Here is a 19,374-nt window from a genome sequence, read left to right as displayed (position 1 = left end):
GGGAAGGAGAGGACTGGAGAGAGTGAGAGAAGAAAGGAGAGCGGAGAATGGTTTAAAGAACCGAAAAGACAGAGTGAGAAAAGGAAGGAAGAGGAGAGAATGGAGTACGACAGAGAGCCAGAAGAACAACAGAGGGCAGTATGTACTCTCCTCTTATATCCCGCTTTATTGATTAATGCACAGATAATTGAAAGGATACCAATTGAGAATATTTTACAAACATATTTATAACATATGCCGATCTTTAGTGATTTTTATATAAATCATCAAAGATTGGGCTTCAGTGGCATGGGTTGACATCAAAATAATGTGTGTCTTGGATCATAAAATAATTTAATATTGTGTACATGTTTTGTGATGTTCGATAGAAGTTAAGCAGTTTAGCAAGTGTAACTATATATTTATGTTAGGGTGTTTGACTCCCAGCTGAAAGGTCCAGGGCGGAAACCCTAATGTCTGCAGTCAACTGTAGATATCCTTGATCAAGATGTCCCCAAGCCAATAGCTGCTCCTTATTTATCTGATCAAATTAAAGTTTTTTGGGATAAAAGCCGAAAATACTAAATGTGTGTGTGGTGTGTGTGTGTGTGTGTGTGTGTGTGTGTGTGTGTGTGTGTGTGTGTGTGTGTGTGTGTGTGTGTGTGTGTGTGTGTGTGTGTGTGTGTGTGTGTGTGTTTGTTTGTGTGCGCATGTCTACGTGCTCCCAGGGAATGAGTGTGGCTAGGATCCATGACAAGCACCACAAATTGAAATCCTTCTGGGAGCAGAGGATCCAACAGCACATCCTGCTGGAGGGGGCGGAGCATAGCAGGGAAAGAGACAGCGCTCTGCTCAGGTCAGTAGTTACCAGTCAGTAGTTATGATACCAGTCAGTATTTATGATACAAGTCAGTAGTTACGATACAGTCAGTAGTTATCAAACCAGTCAGTATTTATGATACAAGTCAGTAGTTACGATACAGTCAGTAGTTATCAAACCAGTCAGTAGTTATGATACTAGTCAGTAGTTACCAGTCAGTAGTTAAGATACCAGTCAGTAGTTATGATACCAGTCAGAAGTTATGATACTAGTTAGTCGTTATGATACCAGTCAATAGTTATGATACCAGTCATTAGACAAACTTACCAGACCTTATGGTTTACCAATTACACTAGACATGACCAGAATTGTAACCCAGAACAACTGGTCCAGATGATGGCTGGTTACCTTTAGACTAACTAACCAGACACTTGGTCTGTTGGACCTGGTCAAAGAAGATGTTTACCATGGGACCTCCAGACAGTTGGAGGAGTAGACTAATCCGAAACTATGACTACTGTACCAGATCTAAATAGATGTTAGACAGACCTAAGAAGGTTGGGTCATCTTCGAGACAGACTGTTGTACCATCTAGAGAACCGAACTGGCTGTAAGACGTAGAGTCAATTCCTTTAACACTTGCTCCATATTATAATCACCAATGCAGCTCCATGTTTAGAATAGGATAGGATGAGCCAAAGCAAGCGGGGCTCCAAGTCAGGCAGAAACAAAGCAAGGCTTCATGCTGGGCTGACAGTGACTAATCCCCAGCCTGTGTCAGAGTCCAGCAGGGCTTGTGTCCGTATGTGAACAGAGATGATCAGGGCTGTGGGGGTCAACAGGGATCAACACCCGGGAAATGTCAGAATACAACCCTAATCCTCAAACTAATCCCCTCCAGACACACACCTCGCCCCCTCCCTCCAGCCAACTAGATCAAAGTTAGTTCTCTGAGAGCTTTACAAAAACGTGTAAGTAGTTTGGGTTGTGATAGACACACATAATGTTGTTATAACATTAGATATTATTATAGTTAATTATAGTATCACAGCAGAAAGAACAGGAAGTGATATGACTAGAGTATTTTTGTACACGTTAAACTATTTTAATTAAATAAAATAAAATATTTTATTTAGATATGATATTATAATCCCTGGTATTATTTCAACACGCTGACTGCAGTATGGGGACGCTTGCGGTTGACACGTGTCTGTCACCGGACGGGGCTCACGATGTGAGTTGATCTCAGGCATTGCTCTGGATTCAAGGACTAATCTCTAATCAAAGTTCCCAGGCTACCAGGTGATGATAGATGAGGAGATGGATGGGCGGGCAGGCCTGGGCGCTCGGGCGCTTCGTTTTTTATAGCGATTGAGATACTAAAGCTGCACCCTGACCAGTGACACACCGGACTGTCCCACACCGGGCTGTCCCACACCAGGCTGTCCCGCTGTTCTCACTAGAGACAGGGTCGCTGTGGGCACTTGGTCCTTGGTTTGTATTTGAAGGGGCCTCTACAAGAGCACCAATGTTATGATAATGTGTTTGTTGAACAACAGTCCCCTGAATCTTGTCAACATAAAAAGGAATGTAAGAAAATGTATAGGTTATATTATGAAATTAAACAGCCAAAAGTGAACAGAAACCAGATGCATGGATCAGATTACCGTAATCCTAATAATATATGTGGCACTCACACTAGGCCATCTGTACTGTACCTCAATTAAATATATATCATCTAAATATAAAAATTGTTGTTAGGAATAACATGATATTTAGCACATTTTCACTCAGTAAAACATTTTATGTAAATAATGGTTTTATTCTAATCATGGCTAAATCTTACAGTGCTAGTTTAAAGGTCAGAATATTCAAAAGTGTTATCAAAGTAATTTCAATAATCTACCATATAGGAAACTGAGATAGATAATGTTCTTTAATATAAAGTTGTAATAATGTAGCATTAACTGTTCATGTCTACCTACATTTTTTGCATTTACATTAAAGGGGTAGTTCGGAATTTTGGACATAGGGCCTGATTCCGAAGTGAGCATTGGTATTCTATATCACTGGAGACAGTTTTCAACACATTTCATTCAGTCCTTCTAGTTGCAGAGTTCGCTCGTGTTAGGCTAGCGCACGTCAACGGGCAATGCTAGCCTGCTATTAAAAACAGTCTTACCCACTCCACAGTACACCCGAGGTAAATCAATTATAACGCCAGACTATAGATTGAAATGTCTGTCTTGATAGAATAATGTTAGAAATAAAACTAACCTTGCATCGCATGAATCATCGAGGGACTACTTTCTCAGCAGAAGCGGAATTCTACTATGTGCTGGTTAGGTTTGTAACCGAATCACGACAGAAGAACGTAAACAGAGAAGCGTGGGACAGAAGCGCAATTGAACGACTAGGCAACATGATGGTTCAGTGTGCTTTTAGAAATTGTAGAAATAAACGGTACAAATGGGCACCACAAAGTTTCCACCAATTTCCAGTGCGAGATCCAGAAAGGACTCAACTGTGGCTTGTTGCTGCTGGCTTTGACATCAAAACACCGGCTCGTACATGTACGGTTCGTTGGATACAACAAATTCCTCATAATCGTCTTCAAAAGCAGATCGCATGGTGCATCGCTAACTCCTCCAAACGTGGCCATATCTTGTTAATTTAATACGCTTGTAGAATTCGTTCGTTCACTGTACTCTGCGTTTGTAGCAATGACAGCGGCAGGTAACCTAGGTATCAGTCCGCCGCTGCCGTAGCCTACGTACAGGAATATAAACACTGCTGCTGAGACCCCGCAATTCCCTCAAAATGCAATGCAATGCAAGGTTGGTTTTATTTCTAACATTATTCTATAAACAGACATTTAGATTCATAGTCTGTCGTTATAATTGATTTACCTCGGGTGTACTGTGGAGTGGGTAAGACTGTTTTTAATAGCAGGCTAGCATTGCCCGTTGACGTGCGCTAGCCTAGCACGAGCGAACTCTGCAACTAGAAGGACTGAATGAAATGTGTTGAAAACTGTCTCCAGTGATATAGAATACCAATGCTCAGTTCGGAATCAGGCCCTATGTCCAAAATTCCGAACTACCCCTTTAAGGCAAGGCAACTTTATTTATATAGCACTTTTCATACACAAGGCAGACTCAAAGTGCTTCACATATAAACATTGTCATACAATAAAATAAAATTATAGGTAAGTAAAAGAAAAACATATGCAAAAAATAGAAAGTTAAAAAGGCATTTTAGTATTAAAATAGAAAATAAAGGCAAAGTTAAAAAAGCTTTTTAGAAAGTGCAATGTATTTAAGATTTAGCAGAAAGCTATAGCAAACATAAATAATAAACGTCTTAAATCCTCTGGGATTTATTCCAGCTATTTGTTGCGTAGTAACTAAATCCTGCTTTCCCATGTTTTGTGTTTACTCTGGGGATAATTAACAGATTGGTCTCAGAGCTTCTTAGTGGTCTAAAAGGCTGATGTAGTGGAAGCATATCAGTTAAATATTTTGGGCCTAAACCATGTAGGGATTTATAGGTAAGCAACATGATTTTAAAATCAATTCTCTGACCTAGTCTTCGGTGGACATGAGCCCTCTAAGTCTTGCTGCATTTTTAAGGTGATAATATGCCGATTTTGTAACTGATTTGATGTGACTGTCAAAATGTAAATCTGAATCCATGATAACCCCTAGATTTCTGGCTTTGATTGAGGTTATCAGGGACAGAGAGTGAAGGTGTTGGGTAACTTTAAGCCTTTCTGTTTTAGAACCAAATACAATTATCTCTGTTTTGTCCTCATTTAGTTGAAGGAAATTTCGGCACATCCATTCCTTCACTTGCTCAATGCACTGGCACAGCAGATCTATGGACCGATAGTCATTTGGTGATAGCGATACATAGATTTGCGTGTCATCAGCATAGCAATGATGGTCAATATTGTTATTTTGCATGATTTGCCCTAGTGGGAGCATGTAGATGTTGAATAAAGAGGGTCCTAAGATCGAACCTTGTGGGACTCCACATGTCACGTTGGTTGATTCTGATACAAAGTCGCCAATGGAAACAAAGTAGTTCCTATTTTGTAGGTAGGACCTGAACCAATTTAAGACAGTGCCTGAAAGCCCCACCCAGTTTTCTAACCTTTCCAGAAGTAATGTATGGTCTACAGTGTCGAATGCAGCACTGAGGTCAAGTAGCATTAGTATTGAGGTTTTGCCAGAGTCTGTGTTAAGACGGATGTCGTTTACAACTTTAATAAGGGCGGTCTCAGTGCTGTGCAGGGGTCGAAATCCTGATTGGAAGGTGTCATAGCAACCAGTTGATTCCAGGAAGTGATTAAGTTGCTGGAGGACAACTTTCTCAATGATTTTACTTATGAAGGGAAGATTTGATATTGGTCTGTAGTTGTTAATAATAGAGGCCTCTAGGCTCCGCTTTTTTAAAAGGGGTTTAATAACTGCAGTTTTCAAAGCTTTTGGGAAATTGCCTGACTGGAGAGAATTGTTAACTATCTGCAATATGGCTACTGCTAGGCAGTCGAAAACATCTTAAAGAGGTTGGTAGGTATAGTATCAAGGCAACAGGTGGATGGCTTTAGTTGTGTCACAGTTTCCACAAGATTTTGAGAGTCTATAACATTAAAGCATGCCATCCTTGCCACGTAATTTTTGCCTCAACAGTCCAACATTTTTGTTTGAAGTGGAGATATTGATGGCGCGTCTGATACCTTCAATTTTATCAATATAAAAAGCTGCAAACTCATTGCATTTCTGCGTGGAAGGAGATCAGGTGGAATTTCTGTTGGGGGGTTGGTCAGTCTGTCAACAGTTGCAAATAGGGTTTTTGCATTATTAGTGTTGGTTTTAATGATATTGGAGAAAAATGTTTCTCTAGCATTTTTTAAGTCTAAATTGTAGGCACGGAGGCTCTCTTTATAGATATCATGGTGAATATGAAGTTTTGTTTTACGCCAGATGCGTTCAACCTTCCTGCATTCTTTTTTCTGTGCTGTTACAGAAGCAGCTTTTCTCCAGGGTGCCTTTTGCTTTCCAGAAATCGTTTTAACCTTATAAGGTGCAATGACATCTATGACTTTCAAAATTTTCAAATTAAAGTTTTCTACAAGATCATCAGCAGAACATGGGTTTAGAGGTGGTAGCAAGGAGATGGCCTTTTTAAAAAGTACATTAGAATCTTCATTGATATACCGTTTTTTGACAGTGTTTGATTTTGTCTGTATGTCGGGAATAAAAGATATGTTAAAGAAAACACAAAAGTGGTCAGACAAGGAAGGATCAGTCACAGAGAGATCAGAAACATTGAGGCCCTTTGTGATAACCAGGTCTAGAGTGTGCCCCTTACAATGAGTAGCCTCTTTCACATGTTGAGACAGTTCAAATGTGTCCAAAATGGTAAAAAGTTTTTTTGCACACTTGTCATTCAAATCATCAGTATGAAAATTGAAGTCACCAGTTATAACTAGACAGTCAAATTCTGTGGAGATGCTAGACAATAATTCTGTGAAGTCATCGAAAAAATTTGCAGAATATGTGGGTGGCCGGTAAATAATTAATAGGAGAACTCTGGGGGAGCATTTCAATACAGCACTAAGGTATTCGAACGATGGAAAATCACCAAATAACATCTGTTTCCCCTGAAATACATTTTTAAATATAGCAGCAACCCCTCCACCTCTTTTTCCAGATCTACATGCATCAAAAAAGTTATAGTTGGGAGGAGCTGTCTCTATCAGAATGGTTGCACTGTTAATTTGTTCCAGCCATGTTTCAGTTAAAAACATAAAATCAAGTTTAGAAGTGGTAATAAAATCATTAACTAAAATTGATTTGTTATTAAGAGACCTCACATTAAGTAGAGCCATCCTGATAGTGTTGTTGATAGGCTTTAAGGTTGTTTTTGGTTTGGAGGCAATAGATATGAGATTTGTGAGGTTAGCAGTATGTCTAATTTTCCCTTTGTTTACTCTCTTAGTGGTTACAGCATGAATGCGAAAGTTGCCCTGCTTTGACGTAGGCAACCTTGGGTTCAGCATAGGGTTGCCGCGGTACACGGTATTACCGGTGTTACCGGTGTTGAGGCCAACACCGTTTACTCGGTGTTGCACACCGGCAACACCGCGTTTTTTTGTTGTTGTTTTTTCAGTAATAATTTAATAAATTCAGTAAAAATGAATAATATAAATATAATTAAGAAAATTTAAATGTGTAGAATAGGCCACAGTTCTGCTCTGTGCGGGAGAATTGTCGCGCCGAGAATTGACGTGCTTCCTTAAGGTGCGAACACACCAAGCGCGTACCTCGCGTACCATGTACGCGCGTAACACAGCTAAAATGTTGCTTGACCATTTTGTGTCAAAAATGGTCAGATACGCGCGTACGCATACGCGCGTAGATGAGACCGCCCAAAACTTCCCCCCCCCAGCCTGTGGCTGCGCTGGATTTAGGAGTCCGAGGAAGGAAACCCAAACGCCGCCGTGTTTGGGTGATAGAGTTTAGATCGGGTTAGATTAAATAATCTCGGATATAAATAACAATAATCGGGTTAAATAACTTCACATGGTGTGTCTGGTGTGTTTCCAGCATTCGTAGTGTTGATCAGCAGATATATAGTCTGCCAAGACGTTGAGGTTGCTTAGTAACCAGAGACTCTGTCCATGTAAGTGAACGGAGCGTTCCCTCTTCGTCATAACTATCAAACCAAACATCCTTCACATTCACCGAGCGAACATTATGAAAGTAAAATGCACATTTCTCGCTAAAAATGTTTCCATAAAAGCATTTAATGGCGTAACTATGTTACTATTTCCACACAGAATAAAGAAAGATGTCGGCCGTATGCTTCTGTCCAAGCTCACTACTCTCTGCCAGTGACGTCGGGTCAAGCTCAACGCTGATTGGCTATTGCGGCGCGTATGAGCGTAAAAAGTTCAATTTTTTGAACTCCTCGCGTACGCGCGTATATGTACGCGCGTATATATACGCGCCTCATACGCCCCTAACGCGAGTAAAATGTTGCTTATACGCATGTAACGCGTGTACGCGTCTCATACGCGCGTAAACCAATGGAAAAAATGGCGATTTTATACGCGAGGTACGCGAGATACGCGTCTGGTGTGGCCGCACCTTTACAAGACCGGTAACCATAGCAAGACCGGTAACCATAGCAACGCCGGTAAACAAACCCTGCAAAGCCCAATCCCTACGTGAGCTCCCCGCGCTACGGCCATCCGGAGTCTCACAGAGCTTTTGGCCGTGATATTATGATGTATAAAATTATATTATATATAGAACGTTATACAACGGGGGGCCTAAATCCAGCGATCTGATTGGTTCCTAACTGTTGTATAATGAGCGTATACATAACTGCTATGACGCCCGATCATTTTGTGAAAGTATCACTCCGCGCCTTGAAGTGGAAACCGTTACAACCGTTCTCTCGGAGGGACGCTAAAGTGTGTTGCATAGCGACCGTCGTGCATTTTGAAGGCAGCCAGGAGGGACCGATCCGTTCCGCACTGTGAAGGGGGTCGCCGGCCCTCCGCTGCGCGTCGGGGCCGGACAACGCCCCTTAACAGTGGTATAATGAGCACATACCACAGCCTGGCGTGATCTATTGCTTAATTATAAGATGCCGAGAATTGGCACGCTGCCAGCCGCTGTCACCGAGTGTGAGAGGAGAGTTGACGGAGAAGATGGCGGTTGACCTAGTTTCAAAGTTAATACCGTTTACACCGGTAATACCGGTGTTGACACGAGCGTATTACTCGGTGTGAAAATGTCCACACCGCGGCAACCCTAGTTCAGCAGATTATGTGAAACTTCCTTTATACTGTGTCTACGGCTGAACCCTTTTTTGTCTCAGTAATACTCAGGACTACTATCAGTATAGGGGGGGGGCTGGGGCGCCATCCTCTTGGGTGTTATCAGCCTGTGGCCATGACATGGCGATGCTATCAATGACACAGATATAAGTTTGCTGCCAACATATTCCAGTCTCTTATATTCGGCTGGAAAATCGCAAAGGGAGGAGAAATTGGGGCTGGAGTTGTTGTTGTAGCTATGGGAGAGATGAGGCTGGAGGTCATCGTCGATGGGGGAATGCAGAGGAGGGGGGTGGCCGTTCCTCGCCAAGCCAGCATCAGCGATGGGGGAAGGCACAGTGTTGATGGCGTCGGGCGGGCTGTTGTCTCTCTTCAAGGTCTGTATCTGTGTGTCAGATAGTGGCAGAGTAGATGTAGTCTCGCTTCTTCTCAGCTCGCCTCAATGGCGACTGGTTATTGTTCCGTCTCTGTCCGCACTGTCCGTCCGGACGCATCTCGGGGCTCAGGGGTGCATGGGTGGCAGGTGCGTTCGTGGAATCTTGAAGTGGCAGGAACCGGTTCTTCAGTGGCAGGGTTAATTTCAGTGACGGGCTAATCCGGGGGTGGCCGTTCCTCACCAAGCCAGCATCAGCGATGGGGGAAGGCACAGTGTTGATGGCGTCGGGCGGGCTGTTGTCTCTCTTCAAGGTCTGTATCTGTGTGTCAGATAGTGGCAGAGTAGATGTAGTCTCGCTTCTTCTCAGCTCGCCTCAATGGCGACTGGTTATTGTTCCGTCTCTGTCCGCACTGTCCGTCCGGACGCATCTCGGGGCTCAGGGGTGCATGGGTGGCAGGTGCGTTCGTGGAATCTTGAAGTGGCAGGAACCGGTTCTTCAGTGGCAGGGTTAATTTCAGTGACGGGCTAATCCGGGGGTGGCCATTCCTCACCAAGCCAGCATCAGCGATGGGGGAAGGCACAGTGTTGATGGCGTCGGGCGGGCTGTTGTCTCTCTTCAAGGTCTGTATCTGTGTGTCAGATAGTGGCAGAGTAGATGTAGTCTCGCTTCTTCTCAGCTCGCCTCAATGGCGACTGGTTATTGTTCCGTCTCTGTCCGCACTGTCCGTCCGGACGCATCTCGGGGCTCAGGGGTGCATGGGTGGCAGGTGCGTTCGTGGAATCTTGAAGTGGCAGGAACCGGTTCTTCAGTGGCAGGGTTAATTTCAGTGACGGGCTGTTGTCTCTCTTCAAGGTCTGTGGGCTGTCTGCTACCTGTGTGTCAGATAGTGGCAGAGTAGATGTTTGGGGGAGGATGTAGTCTCGCTTCTTCTCAACCTGTGCTCTGATTGTGGCCTGTGCGTCAGACCATGGCAAGGTCTGTGGGCTGTCTGCTATCTGTGTGTCAGATAGTGGCAGAGTAGATGTGTGGGGGAGGCTGTAGTCTCGCTTCTTCTCAACCTGTGCTCTGATTGTGGCCTGTGCGTCAGACCATGGAGATTTGTGGGAAAGCGAGAAAAGAAGATTGTCCCTCAACAGTTTTGAGCCTAACCTGTTTGGGTGTAGGCCATCTGCTTGATGATTGAGGGGGATTGCAGAGCAACCAGTTAGAAAACATAATGGAAACAAAATAATAATAACTAATAAGAGAATTCAATTAAATAAAAAAAATCTATAATAAGTAAACACAAGGAGAAATCAGCAAAACAACTCTTACATAACATAACATACACACTTTAAGAAGTAGTTGCACCAACTAAAAGAAAAGAGACAGCGACACAACAGGAAAATGAACAAACTATCGCTAGCCGAATGAACGGCAAAGCGATCGGGTCCGAGTCGGCCCTGACAAGGCAGTAATCACGTGGAAGCAAAGCAGCAGTGGTTTTTATAGGTGGATTAGCCGCCGCTGCGTCGCTACTGTCGGCCACCCAGTCGGGCAGTCCTGACCAACAGGGCATGGAGCAGGGAGCACAACGCTATACTAAGCGACAGTTCAGTAGGCGGCATCGGCTATGTATTGATGAGCAGCGCGCAGCCAGCAGCAACATCCAAGTGAGCCCTGACACTGCACAGAAGCGGAAATGGAGGCACAGGAGCTACGTGACCCAGCCTCCGGCAAGCAAGAGCCTGTCACCGCACGGAAGCGGAAATGGAAGCACAGGAGCTACGTGACCCAGCCTCCGGCAAGCAAAAGCCTGAAACCGCACGGAAGCGGAAATGGACGCCCAGACGCAACGTGACCCAGCCTACGGCAAACCAGAGATCGAAAGGTGCTCTACGCCCGCCTTTATACAATAGTCTCCCACCGTGATTGCCTGGGACTGCCGCACAGCTGACAGTCACCATGACAACAAACTACATGTTGCCACAATCTGTCCCCATCATTTGAATCGTCGTCCCGACGATGGAATAACCAACAGCAAATTGAAATGAAATCATCTCCAAGGCCTAAATAGTGCCGCAACTGCGTTAGAAATGGGCACAGAAGGATTAACACTTCCTTGTCCAGCACCCCCTGCAGACCGTTGGAGGTGGTGGACATTGGGGTGGTGACCTGCCGTTAACCTCATCGTGCGCCGGACAGCATTTCGAGCAACAGGGAGGGAAGAAGTACTTGCCACTACAGGAGCAGGAACTATTAGGGAAGATGGCACAGACGGGGCTGGGTCAGATGGTGGAACCAGCAATCTAGGGGTGGTTTGGGTCACAGCTTCGGCCTGAAAGGAAGCAGGCAATGGATTCTCAGGCCTCTCGACTAGCCAATCACCATCACCTGACACCTCATCCTCTGACTGAGATTGCTCAGGAGGAGGTGGAGACGAAACAGCAGCGCCACCAGGAGAATCTAACCCTACCACAGCCTTCAACAAAGAACGATGGACCTGCCTGGCTCGAGTTGGATCATCCCTAGGGGCAATGGTGTAGACCGATCCCCCTTCCCTCGGTGCCCTCATGACACAATACTTAACCGAGGCCCACTGATCCTGGATCTTGTGGCGCCCTCGTACACCAAGATCTCGCAACCACACCAACTGGCCCTCTTCGAGAGGAACATCTCGGACATGCTGGTCGTGGTTTTTCTTACGGCGCTCGGCAGCAGCCTTCAACCGGTCACGAGCTCCCTCAAAGGCCATCTGTAGGCGGGCTTGATGTTCCTGAACCCACTCGTGGACGTAGCCCCCAACAGGATTCTGAACCCTGCCTAACAGGAAATCAACCGGGAGTCTTGGCTCCTGGCCAAACATCAACAGCAAAGGGGACTCACCAGTTGCCTGATGCGGGGTGGTGTTATAGGCATACAGGACCTGGGGAAGACAGGAACTCCAGTCGTGCTTACGGGACACGGGCAGTGTGCGCAACAAATCATGAAGTGTTCTATTAAAACGCTCACATTGCCCATTCCCTGAAGAATGATATGGCGTGGTTCGGGAGTTCTCTATCCCGTACAACACACATAACTGACGAATAAGAGAACCCTCAAAACTCCGTCCCTGATCGGAATGTATCCGGGCTGGGACACCAAATTTTGAGAACCACTCGGTGACCAGGACACGAGCTACAGTAGTAGCTCGCTGATCACGGGTAGGTACAGCCCACGTGTACTTACTGAAGACGTCAGTCATGACGAGGACGTCTTCAATCCCATGACTGGGCTCCAGAACAGTAAAATCAATAGCTAGGATCTCATTAGGTCGAGAAGCCAACAGGTGTCCCATGAAGCTGCGAGCAGCAGGTTGACTCACCTTGGCCACCTGGCACCGCTCACATGCCTGGCACCACTGTACCACCTCAGCAGACATGCCTGGCCAGTAACAACGCTGCCGCAGGAGCTCTAGAGTCCTCTCAATCCCCTGATGACCATGCCCTTGGTGAACCTCCGTCAGCACATCCGTTCTTAAAACTGCAGGCACCAACAACTGAAACACACCCTCGGCCCCATCCGGCCGGAAAACCCGGCGATGCATCACCCCATTCCTTTCTATCAACCGGTCCCACTGCCGAAGCAGCACCAGGGCTGACTGAGACACTGATCTCCGCTCCTCTTTATTGGGACGCTGTTTACGTGTCCAGAAAGCCAGGACTTCCTGGATGACTGGGTCAGCACGCTAGAGTGCAGCGATGTCAGATGGGGGGTGATGGGGCAAGGCGGCAACAGTGGCTTGTGTCGCATCTACCATGTCTACTTGCAGGGCCTGCTGTAAGGGTTTGGGGAGCAACGTGCCACGGACCATGACTTGCAGGTCTTGTGCTTTAGGGGAATGCTGACGAGAAAGGGCATCTGCGTTTCTGTTGCTACGACCCGAACGATATTTAAGTTCAAAATCAAACGACGCGAGTTGGGCTACCCAACGCTGTTCAGTGGCCCCAAGCTTGGCGGATGACAGGTGACTCAAGGGATTGTTGTCGGTGTAAACAACACATATATGACCCAACAGGTATTCCCTAAACTTCTCAGTAATGGCCCACTTGAGCGCCAGAAACTCCAACTTCATGGAGCTGTAGTTACTCATATTGCGCTCAGTGGGCCTCAAACCACGGCTAGCATAAGCTATGGGCCGAACCTTACCATCCTGTGCTTGGGATAACACGGCCCCAAGACCACCATGGCTGGCGTCCACCTCCAAGATGAATGGGAGGGTGAAGTCGGCATACGCCAGCACAGGTGCAGTGGTGAAACGAGTTTTCAAAGCCTCAAAGCTATGACGACACTCCTCTGTCCAGCGACCAGACACTGCTCGGTCAACCCGCTTGGGTTTGAGGCCTGCCAGCTCTGCTACCAGCTTATGCAGGGGTGCCGCCAACTTCGCAAAACCCTCTACAAAGCGACGGTAGTAGCTGGCAAATCCAAGGAAGGAACGCAGCTCTGAGAGAGTGGCAGGAGGAGGCCAGCTAGAGACAGCTCTGACCTTGCCGGGGTCAGTGGAAACACCATTGTCTGAAATAACATGGCCCAGGTAACTCACTTCCTGCTGGAAGAAAGCACACTTGCTGAGTTTCACCTTTAACCCTTCGTGGCGTAAACGCTCCAGCACCACACCCAACCTCTCCAGATGTTGCTCGATGGTATAGGAGAAAACCACTATGTCATCGAGGTACAGCAGCAGGGATTGGCACTGCTGGTCGCCAAAAATCGGCTGCATCAGGCGCTGGAATGTAGCGGGAGCGTTGCAAAGCTCAAAGGGCATGCGGTTCCACTCAAACAGGCCAAAGGGGGTACAAAAGTGGTGGGGCCTCAGATGCAACGTCACACGCGCATCTGAGGCCATAGCTGCATGTGTCCACAAAATTGAATGCGCATCCACTGACTCACCTGTTCTCATCCTTGGGGATTTCAATGCCTGTAGACTCAATAAAATACTTCCTACTTACCAACAATATGTTACATGCACTACCAGAGGCGATAAAACAATTCATAAAACAACAACGCATACAAGGCATTTAGAAAACCTCCTCTCAGTACTGCGGACCATAACGTTGTCCATCTTATCCCCGCTTATCGCACAAAGCTTCAAAGGGAGGGTGTTATAAAGAAGCAGGTGAAAAAGTGGGATTCTGCTACAATTTACACTCTTCAGGCCTGCTTCGAGTGCACTGAGTGGGAGGTGCTAACGCAGGGTAACAGCCTAGAGGAGGCTACTGATGTGGTAACTGACTACATAACTTTCTGTGAGGCAATGGTTGTCCCTACTAAGACTGTTAAGGTTTTTTCTAACAACAAGCCTTGGATTACAAAAGCCCTGAAATCAACACTGAATGAAAAGAAAATTGCATTCTTCTCTGGAAATAAAATTGAGTCTAAACTCATTAAAAAAAAACTGAATAAACAATTAAAAGCAGCAAAGATGGAATACAGGAAGAGAGTTGAGAAACTCTTTCTGGAGGGTAAGCCAAGAGATGCATGGCAAGGTGTCAAAACCCTAGCTGGCCTCCCCATTAACAACTCAGCTCTTCCCATTGACATGGCAGAGAACCTTAGCCAGTTCTACTGCAGGTTTGAGAAATTGGACCAAACACAGGAGAGGGAGAAGCTAATGGAGGAGCTCACTGCTAGGATACCGGGCTATGTAAATCGGGAGCTGCAGCAGGCGGAGGTTGAGCTGGTGTTGAGAAGGATGAAGCCAAATAAAGCACCAGGGCCAGACCAGATCTGTGGCCGCTTGCTGAAGGCCTGCAGCAACCAGCTTGCTGGTGTCTACTGCCACCTTTTTAACCGCTCACTGGCGGAACACTCTATCCCCTCAGTCTGGAAGACTTCCATCATATGCCCTGTGCCCAAAAAGAGTAAACCAACCTGTGATAATGACTATCGACCTGTGGCCTTAACATCCCTGGTCATGAAAGGCTTTGAGAGGCTAATTCTCACACAATTACAGGCAGAGGTCAGTAAGTATGCTGACCCGCTTCAGTTTGCGTACAAACGTCACAGAGGGGTAGACGACGCCACATTAACGCTGCTGCACAGAGCTTACACCCACCTTGAGAAGCCCAAGTCATTTCTGCGGCTGGTGTTCATAGAATTCTCAAGTGCCTTTAACACTGTGCAACCCCATCTCATCTCATCTCATTTTCGTTCGCTTATCCAGGGTCGGGTCGCGGGGGGAGCAGCTCAAGCAGGGGGCCCCAGATTTCCCTTTCCCGGGCCACATTGACCAACTCTGACGGGGGGATCCCGAGGCGTTCCCAGGCCAGTGTTGAGATATAATCTCTCCACCTAGTCCTGGGTCTTCCCCGAGGTCTCCTCCCCACTGGACGTGCCTGAAACACCTCCCAAGGAAGGCGCCCAGTGGGCATCCTTACCAGATGCCCGAACCACCTCAGCTGACTCCTTTCTAAGTAAAGGAGCAGCGGCTCTAATCCGAGTTCCTCACGGATGGCTGAGCTTCTCACCCTATCCCTAAGGGAGACGCCAGCCACCCTTCTGAGAAAACTCATCTCGGCCGCTTGTACCCGCGATCTCGTCCTTTCGGTCATCACCCAGCCCTCATGACCATAGGTGAGGATAGGAACGAAGATCGATCGGTAGATCGAGAGCTTTGCCTTGCGGCTCAGCTCTCTTTTCGTTACAACGGTGCGGTAAAGCGAACGCAATACCGCCCCCGCTGCTCCGATTCTCCGGCCAATCTCACGCTCCATAGTACCCTCACTCGCGAACAAGACCCCGAGGTACTTGAACTCCTTCACTTGGGCTAAGGACTCATTTCCTACCCGGAGTAAGCAATCCATCGGTTTCCTGCTAAGGTCACAGGCCGATGATCCCATGAGGACCACATCATCTGCAAAAAGCAGTGATGAGATCCTCAGACCACCGAACTGCAACCCCTCCCCACCACGACTACACCTCGATATCCTGTCCATGTATATCACAAACAGGATTGGTGACAAAGCGCAGCCCTGGCGGAGCCCCCACCCACTGAGAACGAAACTGACTGCCTGCCGAGGACACAAACACAGCTCTCGCTTTGGAAGTACAGGGATTGGATGGCCCTGAGGATAGACCCCCTTACCCCATACTCCCGCAGCACCTCCGACAGTTTCTCCCGGGGGACCCGGTCATACGCCTTCTCCAGATCCACAAAACACATGTAGACCGGATGGGCATACTCCCAGGCCCCCTCCAGGATCCTTGCGTGAGTGAAGAGCTGGTCCGTAGTTCCACGTCCGGGGCGAAAACCGCATTGTTCCTCTTCAATCTGAGGTTCGACGATCGGCCGAACTCTCCTTTCCAGCACCTTGGAGTAGACTTTACCAGGGAGGCTGAGAAGTGTGATACCCCGGTAATTGGCACACACTCTCTGGTCCCCCTTTTTGAACAGGGGAACCACCACCCCGGTTTGCCACTCCTTTGGCACTGTACCCGACTCCCGCGCGATGTTGAATAGGCGTGTCAACCATGACAGCCCCTCAACACCCAGAGCCTTTAGCATTTCTGGCTGGATCTCATCAATCCCTGGGGCTTTGCCACTGCGGAGATGTTTGACTACCTCAGTGACCTCCACCAGGGAAATTGTCGACGAAACACCATCAACCTCGAGCTCTGCCTCCAACATAGAGGGCGTGTTATTCGGATTCAGGAGTTCCTCAAAGTGTTCCTTCCACGTCCGACGACCTCCTCAGTTGAGGTCAACAGTGTCCCAACCTTACTGTACACAGCTTGGATGGTTCCCCGTTTCCCCCTCCTGAGGTGCCGGATAGTCTTCCAGAAACACTTTTATGCCGACCGAAAGTCCTTCTCCATGGCCTCTCCGAACTTCTCCCATACCCGCTGCTTAGCCTCCGACACGGCAGCAGCAGCAGCCCTTCGGTACCCTGCAACCGAGTCAGGAATCCTCCAGGATATCATATCCCGGAAGGCCTCCTTCTTCAATCGGACGGCTTCCCTGACCACCGGTGTCCACCACGGTGTCCGAGGGTTACCGCCCCTTGAGGAGCCTAAGACCCTGAGGCCACAGCTAGCCACCGCAGCTTCAGCAATGGAGGCTTTGAACACCGCCCACTCCGGCTCAATGCCCCCAACCTCCACAGGAATGCCAGAAAAACTCAGCCGGAGGTGTGAGTTGAAGATACCTAGGACGGGGGCCTCCTCCAGACGTTCCCAGTTCACCCGCACTACTCGTTTGGGCTTACCAGGTCTATCCGGAAATTTCCCCCATTCCCTGTTCCAACTCACAACCAGATGGTGGTCGGTTGACAGTTCCGCCCCTCTCCTTACCCGAGTGTCCAAAACATGCGGCCTCAGATCAGATGACACGATCACAAAATCGATCATTGATCTTCGGCCTTGGGTACTCTGGTACCAGGTTCACTTATGAGCACCCTTATGTTCGAACATGGTGTTTGTTATGGATAATCCATGACTAGCACAGAAGTCCAATAACAAACGACTGCTCGGGTTTAGATCAGGGAGGCCGTTCCTCCCCACCACGCCTCTCCAGGTGTCTCCATCGTTGCCCACGTGGGCGTTGAAGTCTCCCAGCAGAACTACGGAGTCCCCTACTGGAGCCCCATACAGGACCCCATTCAGGGTCTCCAAGGAGGCCGAGTACTCTGAGCTGCTGTTTGGTGCATACGCACAAACAACAGTCAGAGTTTTCCCCCCTACAACCCTTAGGCGCAGGGAGGCGACCCTCTCGTCTACCGGGGTAAACTCCAACACCGCGGCGCTCAGCCGGGGATTTATGAGTATCCCCACACCCGCCCGGCGCCTCACGCCCTTGGCAACTCCGGAGAAGAATAGAGTCCAACCCTTATCCAGGAGTACGGTACCAGAGCTGAGACTGTGCGTGGAGGTAAGCCCCACCAGATCTAACTGATAGCGCTCCACCTCCCTCACAAGCTCCGGTTCCTTTCCCCACAGCGAGGTGACGTTCCACGTCCCCAGAGCCAGCTTCTGCCGCCCGGGTCTGGTCCGTCGAGACCCCTGACCTTCGCTGCCACCCATGTGGCTGCGCACCCGACCCCAACGGGTCTTCCCACAGGTGGTGGGCCCATGAGATGAAGAGAGGGGGGGTGCCACGTAGTTTGTTTGGGCTGTGCCCGACCGGGCTCCGTGGCAAACCCGGCCACCAGGCGCTCGCCATCGAGCCCTCCGTCTGGGCCTGGCTCCAGACGTGGGCCCCGGGCTTCCTCCGGGCCGGGTCACATCTCCTCTTTTTCCGATATTCATTGAGGATTTTTGAACCATTCTTAGTCTGGCCCCTCACCTGAGACCACTCTGCCATGAGAGACCCTACCAGGAGCACAAGGCTCCAGACAACACAGCCCTCAGGTTCACAGGGACACGCAAACCTCTCCACCACGATAAGGTGACGGTTCCAGGAGAGGCCACCCCATCTAATGGGACAAAAACTAATCCAGATGGATGTCAATCCCCACCTCATACTCTGGGTCCTCTCATTCCTGACAGACAGACACCAGAGAGTGAGAGTTAACGGCCGCCTTATCCAGAAGGATCTCTACAGGTGCTCCACAGGGCTCTGTCGTCTCACCAGTTCTTTATACACTCTACACCAACGACTGCAGAAGCACAAACCCAGACATCACATACATCAGGTATTCTGACGACACTGTCATCATGGACTCCACCAACTCATTAGATCAGTTAGAGTCCGAGCTGGCCACCTTTTTAGACTGGTGCAGGCGGACCTGCCTTGACCTCAACATCACCAAAACAAAATAACTAATTATAGACTTCCGTAAGGCCCCCTCCACCTTCCCCACTCTGACTGTTAACAACCAGCCGATAGAGAGGGTTGACACATACAGATACCTTGGGACAACAATTGATCACAAACTCAACTTCAAAACAAATACTGATATCATCCACTCCAAGTGCCAGCAACGTCTCTTTTTCCTTCGTAAACTCCGCAAACTCCAGGTCCACCAATCCGTTCTGACAGCATTCTACAGATGTTTTATTGAATCCATAATCACCTTTAACATCACCTCCTGGTTCGGAGCACTGTCCAACATCCATAGGAACCCACTAAACAGAATCATCAAACTGAGCAGCAAAATAATTGGACAACAGCAGGAATCCCTCATCAATATATGCAACAAAAGGACTAAGCAGAAATCAACACAAATCACCCTTGACCTCACACACACTCTGCACAGCCAGTATTCCCTCTCACCCTCAGGCCGCAGATACAGAGCCCCTACAGTAAGGACAAACAGAGCCCTGTCAAGTTTTGTCCCGGCATCCATAAGACTCTTGAATGGTTTAACCTCTCCTTGAACTGTATC

This window comes from Gadus chalcogrammus, chromosome 5, assembly GCF_026213295.1.
Source record: "Gadus chalcogrammus isolate NIFS_2021 chromosome 5, NIFS_Gcha_1.0, whole genome shotgun sequence".
Classification (NCBI taxonomy): Eukaryota; Metazoa; Chordata; class Actinopteri; order Gadiformes; family Gadidae; genus Gadus; species Gadus chalcogrammus.
This window is presented reverse-complemented; position numbering follows the sequence as displayed.